This window comes from Balaenoptera borealis (genome assembly GCF_965194805.1).
Source record: "Balaenoptera borealis genome assembly, chromosome: 5".
NCBI lineage: Eukaryota > Metazoa > Chordata > Mammalia > Artiodactyla > Balaenopteridae > Balaenoptera > Balaenoptera borealis.
This window is the reverse complement of record NC_138862.1, coordinates 61,688,454-61,702,469: the sequence shown is the minus strand read 5'-3', so window position 1 is coordinate 61,702,469 and position 14,016 is coordinate 61,688,454. Positions and strand designations below refer to the sequence as shown.

Sequence of the window (14,016 nt, the reverse complement as noted above, 5' to 3'; positions counted from 1 at the left end):
AAAAAACCACGTCAGGGTTCAGATTAGAAACAGCCCAGGCTGAAGGGATCTATCGATGCTTTCGCATCAATGTCAGAACTCACTTCTCACAAGTTCTGGAGACCCAGTGACCTCTGCCAATCTAAGATTATTCCAGAGGGCCTTGTGAGAGCTAAATAGGACAAGGATTTTCACAGATTCTCAGCGTAATGTAAATGCATTAAGGCATCCTCAAACCTTTATTTACCTTTGGAAGAACACTGATTCATAGACAGCTTGAACCAGGAAAATGTTATGGATTAACTGCGGGTTCTGTGTGTATCACCCTTAACTTCCCTTCCATATTATACCCTGCCCTGCCAGCCACCACCATCACCAGCTCTGCAGACCATGCCACATGTCTGTAGCCATAGACATCTGACCTTTCTAGGATTAGTGAAATCCTTGTAATTTTGCACCATGGCATGTTTTTAACTGAAACCATTATGGCAAATCCTATATCTCTTAAAGTTATACAGAATGTATGACAGTCTTCTGGGCAACAGCGGGACCCCTAAGGAACCAGTCACATTAGCTAACAACATGCCTCCACTTAATTTGGCTTTTTCTAAAGGATTATATAACTGCCAATCCCTTTCTAGTACCACCTCCTTCATCAATTATCTTATGCAGATTTTATTCCAAAATCTATAATCACTGGAGATCCAGTGTTCCTATGACTACGATCAACATGCTGCTAGTGGAAGTAATCATCCCCTCTAACAAGTAGCTTCTGTAAAAGCTAGCTACAACTTCCCCTAAAGTGATTGGCATGCCCTTTCCCCTTCATAGCAACTCATATAGCAGAAAGAAATCTGTGGCCTCCAAGTCTTCTTTGGCCCAATCTGGTAGTTCTTCTGCTCTTAGAACCTTGGCTATTACTGGCTTCTAGATTTTTGCCTTTTGGAAACTTCCCAAACAGAACTCCCAGCATTCTTGACTAAACAGTTAACAGGGTGCAGATCAATGTCCCCAAGGCTTTTTCTCTTATACACTACACTTTTCTGTCCATCAGCCTCTCACATTAACGTTCCCAAAGTCTCCCTTCTCCTCATGACTCAGCTTCCAAGCCTATTGGCTATCCCTGTTATCATTCCCTGGCTAAAGCTTGGGCTTCCTTAGCCTCTCTTGAGAGCATGCATTTCCTTTCTAGGCCTTCTAAGGGATTTTTAGGGCCACAATTTGCAATTATTACCTTGGGAGTCACCAGGTGAAACAATTTCTCCTGGCAGCACATATTATCACCTTCCCATAGGTGCTCCTCCTCTGAATACTGAAACAGTCACAAACCTACTACACTCTCCATTAGGTTAGAGTGACTCTTCTAGGCTATAAAGGTGCCTTGAAGAGCACTATAGAAGAGTAGCTTGATATCTCTCAGCATCCTCCAAACCCAGATGTCCTAGGGACTTGGCAATAGGCCTTGTGGACAACTGTTAGTTGTCTCCAATATCTGCTCTCCATAGCAATAGTTTTACCTGAGTATTTAAAGATCTTTCTTAGCCTTCATTGCAGGTGAATCTGTCCATATTATAAACTCGAACACATGGGATGTGAGAAGTGATATGTGTCCCTTCCAGGTCTTGTTTTTAAAACAATCGGGCATGCACTCCCCTGACTCCTTCCTCCTTTCCACTGGCTGCCTGGAAGATGGAGAGAAATGGAATTGTTCTCTTGCACACTGAGATAAAAGACTGAGGTTGAGATTGACAGAGTCACCTTACCACTCTGGACTATTATATGAGAGAGAAATAAACTTTGTCTTGTTTAAACCTCTGTATTTTGAACTCTATTTATGACAGCAGTTTTAGTGCATACATAGCAAATTCACCTCCCATTTATCTTAATATACACTACCCGAATCTCATAGATAGTAGACTTTTTCAAGACAAATAAGTAAGCCCAACTCTAATAATAATCCTTGATTATACAATTCTATCATAAAGGACCTAGAAGGGGGCTAATAATAGTTTTATAACCCTGTGTAGTCAGCAAAGTAACAGGGAACTCTGCTTATAACTGTTTTGATCTCTATTCTGCACTTCAAGCTCAAGAAGTTTTCAAGAACTCCATATTCTTTGTTTACATCTGTTCTAATTCAGCATCCTATGGTAGCAGAACTGTACAGGAGCTTTCTTTACTAGATATGATTATTTGAAGAGAGAAACAACTATGTCTCCCTTCAAAAGAAATGTAGACATGACCACCAATCGTACATTCCCTAAACAAAACCTAAGAGGAGGAATTTTCTGAGCAATTATAAAAATTGCTCCTTTATAGCACCGAAAGTTTTCCTTCACATCTCAGGCTGAGTATTAAGGTTGACCCCCAAGGGGAGATATGCTAGAGTGTTGTTCGGTCCATTGGTGATAAGCAATACTATTTTCTCTCTGTGGGGTGCACATGAAGAAGATCTGCCTTAGTCCACATGGTTTAGAAAATAGTGATAACCACATGCTCTCAACTGAAGTAATATTCTGTATCAAGGATAATGATTTCATATCTTTTTACCCTTTCTACCCTGTAGCAGCACATCATGTCATCCCCAAAGGGGACCCGTAACAACTATCAGGTAGGTCCTTCTGGAAACTGAAGGAGAAAATATGAGGGGATTTTTATAGCAGTCATGATCCAGGGAATAGTATGATGGCAACTCTTCAGGAACATGGAGATACTCCCTTGGGACATTCTAGAAGACCCTCAGAGCCAGTTTGAGGATCCCTTGTCTAGGGTGCACAAATTCATCGTCATCATCATCATCATCATCACCATCACACATTACTAGCAATCATTGTGTGATTCTCAGTCTCCCTATTAGGAATTACGATTGGAGACAAAGAGACAGAGAAATCTCTTACCAAGTAACTTTCAAAGGAGAGTAGACAGAGAAATCCCTTACCAAGTAACTTTCAAAGGAGAGGAAATGAAATATAAGTTTGTTCTACATTTCCCAACATCTGCTTCAGACATTTAAGATGCCTTTAGGAACATGATAACATGCTTTCATCTCTCTTATCAACTTACTTATTATCTCATAACAACAACCTGGAGTTCTTTATGTCATTCTAGATATCATCCTAAAGAAACCACCCCTCCCTTTTTATATTCTCCCCTGCCATTGCTTCCAACACCATCTGAACTGTACAGGTACTATCCTATAGACTGATCTGAAACACATCATCCTGATTCTGTCCAGTCTACACAGATCACAACCAATATACATCGATTCCAACACGTTTCACAATCTGTCATGCATATGTCATTTTACTAAACATTCACAGTGAATGAAAGAATAAATGGTACTTTCTTTTTCTAACGTTGAGTACAAGGTAACAATAATTATTATTCTTTGGTTCCTCATGTTATGGCTGACATAAGACACAGATAAATTAGTATTCCACAGAGTGATAAGACACACTGGGATCATTTTGGAGAGCATACAACCCTCAGTTGTCCTACTCTACCTCTTGGGTTACTAATGAACACTAAATCTTTGGAAGCAGAAGGCTTTTTGACTGCTCTGATGTGCATTCCTTTCTAATTTAATTGCCCTAGCCCCATCATTCTAATGAAATGTTCCAAATGCACAAGAACTTTGTGAAACCAGTGCCTTTATTAATACCAAAATGATTACTGTACCAGTAATCACTGCCCAGTTTCACTGCCCATTATTCCTTAAAGGCAATTTATAAATAATCAAGTCCATAAAGTAGGTGACAGCCTATATATTGGCACCCACTCTCACAAACTTACAGGATTTTCATATTATTCACCCAAGAAACATTCACTGTGCATCCCCTCCTCCCGCACCAAGCAATATACTCTGCTAGGATACTGAAGCACTGTGCTCATTTAGCAATCCCAAAGCAATGTCATCAGCCCTATAGCATGCTCTTTTGTTCAGCTCTTTTCAATTCAGTGATATCTCAACAGTTCACTAGGTGATAGCTGAAGGGAAAATATAGAAAAGCAAAATTCTTTGTATGAATTGTTCTCATAGTTGGGCTTACGTAAAATAGAAATTAATGATCCTAAGGAATGTGTATTTTAATATATTATGACGTTGAAATGCTCGATTCTATACTGAAACACACTGGACTAGAACACAAAGTGTTTCCGGTAGAAAAATGAGGGAGATGATAGAACAAGGTTTTGCTGCTTTTAAGCAAGCCAGTCAAATTGCTCAGTTTGAAAGGCTGTGTGTGTGTCAGTGTAAGATAATCCTGCCCTCTCCCTTCCTCTCTCCCGCTTCTCCAGGGAAATGAGTCACACCTGGTCGCTGCCCTTGATATGATGTTTGATATTCTGAATTCCCATCAGCCCCACACAGCTAGGATGATGTCAGCACAGTTGACATTGTTAGATACCTGCTCTGCTTACATCAACTCCCTGTTGCTCAGGTGTCAGATGAGTGTGGCAAAGGGGAGAAGGCATCATCTTCTTAGCAACCAAGCCTACGTATCCGGGATCCAGAAATGACATCCGGCACTTCGCTTTGGGAATTTCCAGCACTTTCCAGAATTCCAGCCAGATTGGAATACTGATGCTCTGCGTTAAAAAGACATTACTTATCCTCTTCCCATTAGGATGTGTATGCTTTTACAACATTTCACATCAAAATGTTTATCACCAAAGCACTTTTTACCACAGTCCACATTCTATATTTCCTAAGTTCTTCTGGGACATCCTTTTTTGACTTTTTAGAAATAATCTTACTTCTGGTTAAAAATGGGAAAGCTAAAATGAGACCTTTCTATCACCCTTCTACCTCAAATCAAACGTATGTATAACATAAGCAATCATAGTTGGATGAAAAATCGAGATGATTGTGCTAATTATGATAATCTTTTAAAATTACTCCAGATAAAGTCTGGCAATATTTCTGTGTCTCATTTGCTAGATTATACCCATTTAACAAAAAAGTACAATAATGTCATGAACTCAGAAAATTGCAACCTATGTAGACATTCAGTCATATACTGATTATTTTGGGGGGGTGGGGAGGGGAAGACTTTAGAGAAGAGATCTAACAGGACATGTTGGAAATTATTGTGCTGCAGTGGAAGAACTGTGGTAGTACCATGCCGCCATTTTATAGCTGTCAGAATTCCCAACAGTGGATATTTAATGTCTAAATTCCAAGAACAATCTCTCTAAGTTATTGCAAGTATCTTGACTACTTCATGTAGATGGTCCCAATTATTTTATAGCTCTCTTTCTACCCACTTACTTATCTATCCAACAAGTATTTCTAGGTAGGATTCCTTCCACCATGACACTCAGAGATAAATGGGAGAGTTAGGTGAATAATCAAACAGCCACAGTATTATGTGGTTCTCATGAGAAATAAACCCAGGGTGCTGACAGCAGGGAGAATCAGAGCCAACTCAGCCTGGAGAGCAGTTAGAGAGAAGTCCTCAGGGATGGCTTCCTTGAGTTGTCATAATTCTTTCTCTGTTGTAATGCAAAGTATTTTCTTAAGTCCTGACACCTTATCCATCAAACACTACTTCTAAAATTTTTCACACGTGGCTACATTCAATCCATACAGTCCATTTGTCTTCTGACTTGGCCAACTTACCTTGAGCATCCACGTCCCACAAAATGGGAAGTGGGTATTACATTTGGCCTCCCATGGCAGGGAAAATGAGAAGAGTTCAGAGGGATCTCTCTTCAGATCTCAAGATCTGAATGGCTGGGAGCTGGTGGCTGGGATATACATGTAACACTTTGTAGTTTTTCTCATTCCTCAGTAGATTACTTTACAAACTGTATTTCACTGCTTATTTACCTATACCTCAGCTTCAAGAGACTGAGCTCTTTGAAAGCATCATGTTTCTATCTTGTTTATCTGACAGTATCCCCACATTGTGACCTAGGCACTGGAATAGAGCAGGTGCTCAATAAGCACTACTGTTGAACAAATATTTTATGCCTTTACATCCTTTCCTGATTTTAATCCTGGCTTTACCCCTAGGGCATCCTAAGCTTTTTCATATACTAGCCTACATAGAAAATGATAACATTTGTTAGGCACACAGCGGTACATGGGGGAGACTGTTCCAAACTTCAGGCTGTTAGCCCCAGGCCCTGCCTGATGTCCCAGCACCCCATCCTCCACAGTCTACCTCTCCCCTCTACACCAGAGCTTAGAGGATCAGCATCACAACATATCTGAAGCTCATCAGTTGGGAAACTCTTCTGGTTTAGAGAATTAAAAAGGGAGAGCAAGAAAATTAACTTTCTTCCACTTGGCTTTTCATAACCCTGCTTTCTTTTCTAACATTTTGCTGTGTTTCTCCTACTAACTTTCAGTTAAAAAATTTTTTTAGGAACACTGTGTATTGCTGGTTGGAATATAAAATGGTGTAGCCACTCTGAAGAAAATTATGGTAGTTTCTCAAATAATTAAACATAGAATTACCATGTGATCCACCAATTCCACTTCTGGGTCTATGTCCAAAAGAACTGAAAGCAGCGATTTGAACTTTTATTTGTACACCCATGTTCATAACAACATTATTCACAATAGCCCTAAGATGGAAACAACCAAAGTGTCTGTTGATAAATAAACAAAATATGTGGTACATACATACAATAGAATATTATTCAGCCTTAAAAAGGAAGGAAATTCTGACACAGGCTATGACATAGATGAACTTTGAGGACATTATGATAAGTGAAATAAGCTAGTCACAAAAGAACAAATATCGTATAATTCCACATATATGAGATACCTAGAGTGGTCAAATTCATAGAGATGGAAGAAAAATGGTGGTTACCAGGGGTTCAGGGGAGGGAGCAATAAGGAGTTACTGTATAACAGGTATGGAGTTTCAGTTTGGAAAGATGTAAAAGTTCTGGAAGTGGATGGTGGTGATGGCTGCAGAACAATGTAAAGGTACTTAATGTCAGAGTACTGTATACTTAAAAATGGTTAAAATGGTAAATTTTGTTATGTATATGTTACCACAGTAAAAAAGAGTGCATATTTTTAAATGGCATTATTTGAAACACTTTAAATGATAATAATTATTACTATAACTGTTTGTGGAATGGTTAATGGAATGCTTAGATGCACTGTTGATTTGTCCAGACATCATGGAAGGCACTTTCTCATCTTGCAAAGTAGAGATTGTCAATAAATATTCATGAGTCCTACCCCAACCCCAGCTCATCATTACTATCACCAGTATCTGCTGTCCAGATGGGTCTCTAATATTCCACACATTATGAAATTCTCAAGTCATATCTGAATGGATCTCAACTTGACTTCTTTGTCATAAGCACAGACCCATACACTTTTCCATTCTCACACTTGCCTTAAATTTTTAATAAAACGTGATTGATTAACATTTAAATGCAAATACAAAAGCCTTGATCGACCTGTACTTACGCTGATCAATGCTTCCAAGAAATGCAAAGCTCTAGTCCCTTGAAAATGGAAAATAGTTTTGGACTGACAGATTTTCATAGTGTGCTCAGCATTAGATTAACACTTTTCTCATGATGTGTTTACATGGCACAGCACAGAATTTAACATGACTCAAAGAGCCTCTTCTTTTGCTCATTTCACTTGCTGCCTTTCCAAGGTAAAAATTCCACATTGTTTTTCTCTCACCCAGTTTCTATGCCTTCTTTCTCACCTTCATCTTCAACTCTTAATTTAGAGTCTCATTTCTCATTCTTGGATAAGAAATCAAACTGAGGACAGCTGAAAGAATAGTCCTGCTGGGACGGAGCAGAAGGCAGAAACTGGCCAAAACAGAGTCCAGTTTTATAGCCAGAGAGAATTCTATAATCAACCCAGGAGAAATGATCAGGAGCATATCCTATGTCTAAAAACTAAGATTATCATTTTAATCCCTTGAGGACACAATACATAATTGACACAGAGCAATTTAGAGTTTATTCTTCCAATGCCTCACCACTGTATTTTCAACCCCTTTCAAACTACTTGGCACAGAGTAGGCCTTCAGTTCTACTCCACAGTAACCACCTTCTTCTAAGTCACTCAAGGAAGCCAGTTCCTGACAAGTTGCTTAGTAGAAGGAAATGTAGATTAAACAGAAAGTTGATTACAATACTTTCTGCTTCACTGAGACCTGGCTCTGCGGGGTCAGGAAGGGCTCCCTGGAAGAATTAATATCCACATTGAAAAATAATCATTATTATCATAAGTAGGAGAGGGTAAGGAGTTTGAACTTTGTCCTGGGGGAATGGGGAGCTATTTAAAGGTTGTGAGCAGGAAAGGGGTATGATCAGATTTGCATTTGGGGAGATCTGCAGTTTGGAGATGAGATGGGATTCAAGTAAAAAAAAAGAGAGAGAATATAGAGAGATTAACAATTATTTTTTTAATCTAAGTGCTTCTTGGATAAAGTTCTGGAGGATAAAATTTTGGCCATGGAGAAGGCCTAAAAGTTCACTGGGTCCCAAAACGAATTGTGGTCTATCTCTGACCATAAATGACCATGCTTATTCTGCACTTAAAGCATTGGGCCAACTCTTAGAGGGGCTCTTTGCTATCTAGCTTCCTTTGGAAATCCCTTCCTGTTTGTATCATAGATGCCTCAAATTCAACATGCCCCAAACTAACGGCCTATATCTGTCCCCTCTCCTTCCTCAACCACAGCTATGCATACTGTATCCTTTATTTCAATAAATAGCATTACCTTCTCTATCTTAAAACTAGAACCTTAAAACCACAAATTGTTGCTCTCCTAGATTTCTCCTTTTTCTTCATCATTTACTTGTATATACTACTTCCTTCTATCTCCTAAATCCCTCCTAAAATCTTCCTTCTTCTCTGATCTCATTGATTGTGCCATAGTCCAGACTGTTGTATTTTACTGCAACTATTATAATAGCAGCTACCAGGCCTCATTGTGTCCAGTCTCTCTACCTGGAATTCCTCTCTCGACACTGTTGCTGCATTTCCCATATGAGAATATGATCACATCACTCCCCAGTTCAAAATCCTGCAATGACTGGGGCAAATTAAAACTCAAATTCCTTCATATGGCTCTGTGTGGCTCTGGACCTGCCAGCTAAGCTGTCTGTTTAGCACCACCTCTTGTCACCCCCAACTTTAGCATGCCAACCTTAGTTACCATTTCTGACCGAGAAACTCTTCCTCAAAATGTCAAATTTCACTTCCAACATCAATTTCCCTGTGCCCTAAGAGAAATTAGACACTCTTTTGCTCTGTGCTCCCATAGCACACATTTGGTTCTAATATTGCTTTGGATTGTAAACTATTCATTTCCATGTCTTCCTCCTGCCCTCTAAATCCTAGGTCTTAACTCTGGTTCCATTGGCTCCAGGATGAGTTTATGCTTCAAATAGCCTGCATAATTTTATAATTATGCAGGCACACATATGCAGGTAATTTTCATAATCTCTCAGAGGTGTCTATGTCCCCGCCCCCAAGAAGTTAAATATCACTACTGCTCTAAACCATGAGCTTTCTAAGGGCATAAAATATATTGTGTGCTTTTTTTTTTGTATAACCGGTTTATTGAAGAGTCTGATCTCAGTAGGGTATAAACATGAAACAGTTTTATTTTTCTCTAATCCTTACTTTGAACTATGTTCTGTCAAATCTTCCTTTCCTGCTTTTTAATGACACGTCAGACAGATCTCACAGCTTTCTGGTCTCTTTCAGTTATTAAAAAGACCAGTTCACTTGTTTGGCTCCTGATTCAAACCAACCAACCCTCAAAATACATCTTTGAAACAACCAGGGAATTTGAATATGCATTGATATTTTAAAAATCATTGAATTATTGTTAATATTATTTGGTATAATAAAATTGTGGTTATGTCTTTTTAAAGTACCTAAGCATTAGACATGTATGCAGAAGTGTTTTCAGATTAAAAACGATGATATCTGGGATTTGATTTGTAATACTCCAGGCAAAATGTTGATAATTACTTAACTTGGGGAATGGATACATAGGTATTCTTAATATTATTCTATTTCTGTGTATATTTGAAATGTTTCCTAATAAAGTACTTTTTACTAAGTTTAGTCCAGTCCAATCTAATATTTCATCCTCATATCCAGGGGTGCACTGGTAAATGTTTAAAAACCAGCTTTATGGAAAAAAATAAAAACAAAAAAAACCCCTGATTTGTAGCATTTGCTAATTTGCATTGTGTAAATACTACCGTGGCCAATTTCAAGTTACCAAAGTCATACCACTGAATTCAAAGTTGGAAACAGAGGCACAGCAGCACACTATTTGAAGATATTTTCACCATACCAATACAGTAGATGTCAATAACAACATAAAGTAAAAATGTAGTAAAACAATTAAGAAGTGATGAGTTTTAAGCATCTATTGCCTTTGTTCATACAATTTACTTATTTAATTGTATGTTAGTGTAATTTAATTTTTAATAATGGCTATGTAACAGCTGGCTCAGAAGATCAGTGAAAATTTAACAATCTGCTCTCATGAACTGGAACAAACCAGCTCCAAAACACCATTGCAAAGTCCATGTCTTTCCCAACCACCTAATACGGTCAAAGTGGAGAACCACTGCTCTAACCTAAAGTGATACAACTCTACTCCTTACTCGTAAACACACCCAGCTCTTCTCAATCAGGCATAACCAGCCATTGAAGGGAGATTAGATTACCCCCTCCTTCTACCTCTCTCCCCTCATGCTACTCTGAATCCTTGATTCAGGACTGCCCCTCAAGTGACAATTTGCTCCCTGTCTTCTTGAACCTTGGGTTTGCTTCAAAATAGTTACGTATATAACTCTACAGTCTATAAGTGTTTCCATCTCTCATAAAGAGATAGCTGACATTTTTATACATTGTATTTTTAAAGGAAGAGGATGAGAGAAATTTTTTTATTCCTAATAAACACTGTTAGGGTATTGATGTGTTAAATCACTGAGTGAGCACCCTCTTGGCTTAAACCTAAGTATAACATCCATTCATTATTTATAACCATTCGAAATTTTTAAGCAGTCCAGTCTATGCTGTTATTTACGCTTGTCTTTTCCTCATTCTAAATCATATGATTTCAATTTAACAATGAAAAAACATAATATGTATTTTCATATCCTGGTTGAGAAGACTCAATTTATTTTGACTGCTTTTTTTCCCAGAGAAATAACACACATGTTAGGTAGAACATTTTATCATCACCAAAACCACCACAAAAAAACTTACTAAACAGTACATACCGTACTTCCTGTCATCTTTACTCGACCTAAATAGCACAAATTTATATGGATTTCTAAGGTACAAATCAATCCTGAAATGGCATCCCTAAACCACCTGGCTTATATTACAACAGGTGACTCTACGTAAATAATAGGCTGTACTGCCACAGTCACAGACTTATAATTCTGGAAGGAAAGTCAGCCAACATCTAAATTCCCAGAGATAGTGAATGAATTTCAAAGTTTCATTTTGAAGACAGGAGACCAAATATCAGAGTGTTTAAATAATTTGGTCACCTAGTTAGGAAGTCAGAGAGCCCGTATGCAAATAAAATCTGTCTGATCCCAAAGCCATAATCTTTGCCCCAAATCATGCAGTCTTCCAAATCTGGGGCTCCACCCTGGTCTAATGACTCTCTTTTTTCCACTGCAACCCAGCACCATCTTAAAGCCCACATTTAAAGCTTTATTAGTGCAGATCCAGGAGGGAACAAGAAACAAGTCCTGGTGTCCAGTGAAATAAATAAAATCTTAAACTCTTCCATCTCCCAGGCTCTCCTACATCAATGTGGAATTGAAGACAAAAAATCAGTGAGCTATTTTGATTCTTGGGATTCTTGCCTGTTACTACCATCACATGTCTGAAGTTGCCTATAAATTAATCCATACACTGCAGGTCAGGAGAACCTGTTAGCCTTTTCCACTTCCAGCCTTCATCTCTGGTTCACTGCTGAAACCCCATCATCCAGAACAGTGTCTGGACCATCAGAGGAGCTCAAGAAATGTGTTGACTGTGTAGATAGCTACTTCAGATAAGAGATTCTGAACACAGTAAGCTGCCTCAGTGCAATATCCACAGTTACTCTTGCATTCTCTCTTGTACTGATTTAAAGTGAAAAAATAAAAGCCCTTCACACAAGAAGAAAGTGGTCATAAGATAAACAGATGTTTAATTGCAGAAGTGTAGGTTCAGAGGTTGAACTGAAAAATACACCAAAGTAAAAGTGGCTTTCTTTCTTGCAAATAAATAGTCTTTGCTTTTTGCGACTCTTAGGTTGAAGATTATTTAAAACAATACTGAAGAATGCAGCTAGGCTGCTGTTAGATAGTCATTCATTCGTTGAGAATTCCCCAGAGGCTTCTAAACCAGTGTGCACAGTAATTTTGTTTTATTTATTTATTTTTTTGATGGAGGCTTTCAAGGTTTGTGCCCTTTTCTTCAGCAATTTTTTAATTAGTGTATCTGTTACTTCCAAGTAGGACAATTGCTACAACTGCTTGCGATGATGGCCTCATTGACATGCAGGAAGGATCTCACAGACACTGAGCTTAGAGAGAATCTATATAGCCTGTCGGTTGGGAAATTAATGGCCCTGATCAAGCGCCAGGTCTTGGGCAGTTCTGCTGTGGAAGGTGGTGATCAGAATCCAGGAGAACATACATGGGAAAATACTCTGGAAACTGCTAACTGACTTAAAGAGGAATTGTTATTGAAGTGCTAATAACGGTGCCAAATTAATATATCTGCTATCATCATATTTATCTTCTTTTTTTAAAATCACTGACTAAAATGGACAGTTAGGCTAAGTATTCAAGAAAAGGGATACAGGGCTCTTACTCAAGTTGATGCATGAAACCCTGCACAGAGAAGCAAGCGTTAATCTTCTAGGAGGGCCATGATGTCACTAATGAACTGACAATCACAATGCAATCTGTCTGTGCTTTCCCTGTTTCAATAGCACCTCACCTATCAGGAGGACTATATCATCTACTTTTCACCTAACTGGAATATGAGTAGGGTTGGTATGTACGGGGGAAAAGTAGCAGCCAAAGTCACAGTCACCAAATGCTGTGAGCTAGAGCACTCATTTGTTCTATCCCAATCAGAACCTAATCACTTCAGTGTACAATTCTAACGTTTGTCTTCATGGTTGCCAAGACCACAGCAGACTGTAAGCAACACATTTTTATTAGGGAGAAGATCTATTTGATCTGATATACTGTACATTGATAGTAGTGAGAAAAGGTATGTGTATAGTGCCTGCAACAGTAAAGGCAATTAAGAGTGAATACAAACTCAAATATCATAGCAATCTAGAAAGAGTAATGTAGAAGTGAGCAGCCCGGAATACACTGATGGCCCTTGAGGGCATCATTGCTTTACAGAATAATCACTGATGTGCACAATGATGACCTTGAATCATCAAGAAAAGGTTAAATAATGTTCAGTCTTCTTTAATTAAGAAGGCAGCAAAGTGTGCAATCCATTTTAGAAATCTTTCCTTAATAGATGCCTTAAACTTTAAATAAAATTTTAAGCAAAGCTGTTACCTAAAATGACTTATTTCCCAATAGTTCTGACTCCCTGAAACTTACAGAAGTCTGACATCTTATTCTTTCTTCTCATTCTCAGAGCTGAGACTATCTGTGCTTTTCCAAGCATTTGAAACTAGTTCTTTCCTCCTTGATTTATCTTTCAGCTAAGTGATCTTACTACTACCACCACCCCCTTCCCTCAAAACATGTCCCAGGGATCCTAGTGCTTGTGGTTTCCAAAGCTCCAGGCTATGTAGCTAACACCTAATAACTGTATCAGTGAGATCACTGTGCTGGAAGTTACTAGGGATATGGAGGAGGGTGCAGGGATGAACTGGTAAAGGAGGAACCAGGAGAAGAACATAATTATTCTTGATTACCACCTGCTATGGGCTAAATTGTGCCCCACTCCCAAATTCATATGTTGAAACTCTAACCCCCAGTGTGATGGTATTTAGAGTTGAGACCTTTGGGAGATAATTAGGTTTAGGTGAGGTC

The 14,016-nt window shown here is 38.6% G+C and overlaps 1 long non-coding RNA gene across 10 annotated transcripts in view; it reads right to left on the bottom strand.

Moving 5' to 3' along the window:
* LOC309630049 overlaps window positions 1-14,016 on the bottom strand; it is a 384,028-nt gene that overhangs the window by 315,467 nt on the left and 54,545 nt on the right. The window lies entirely within an intron of this gene.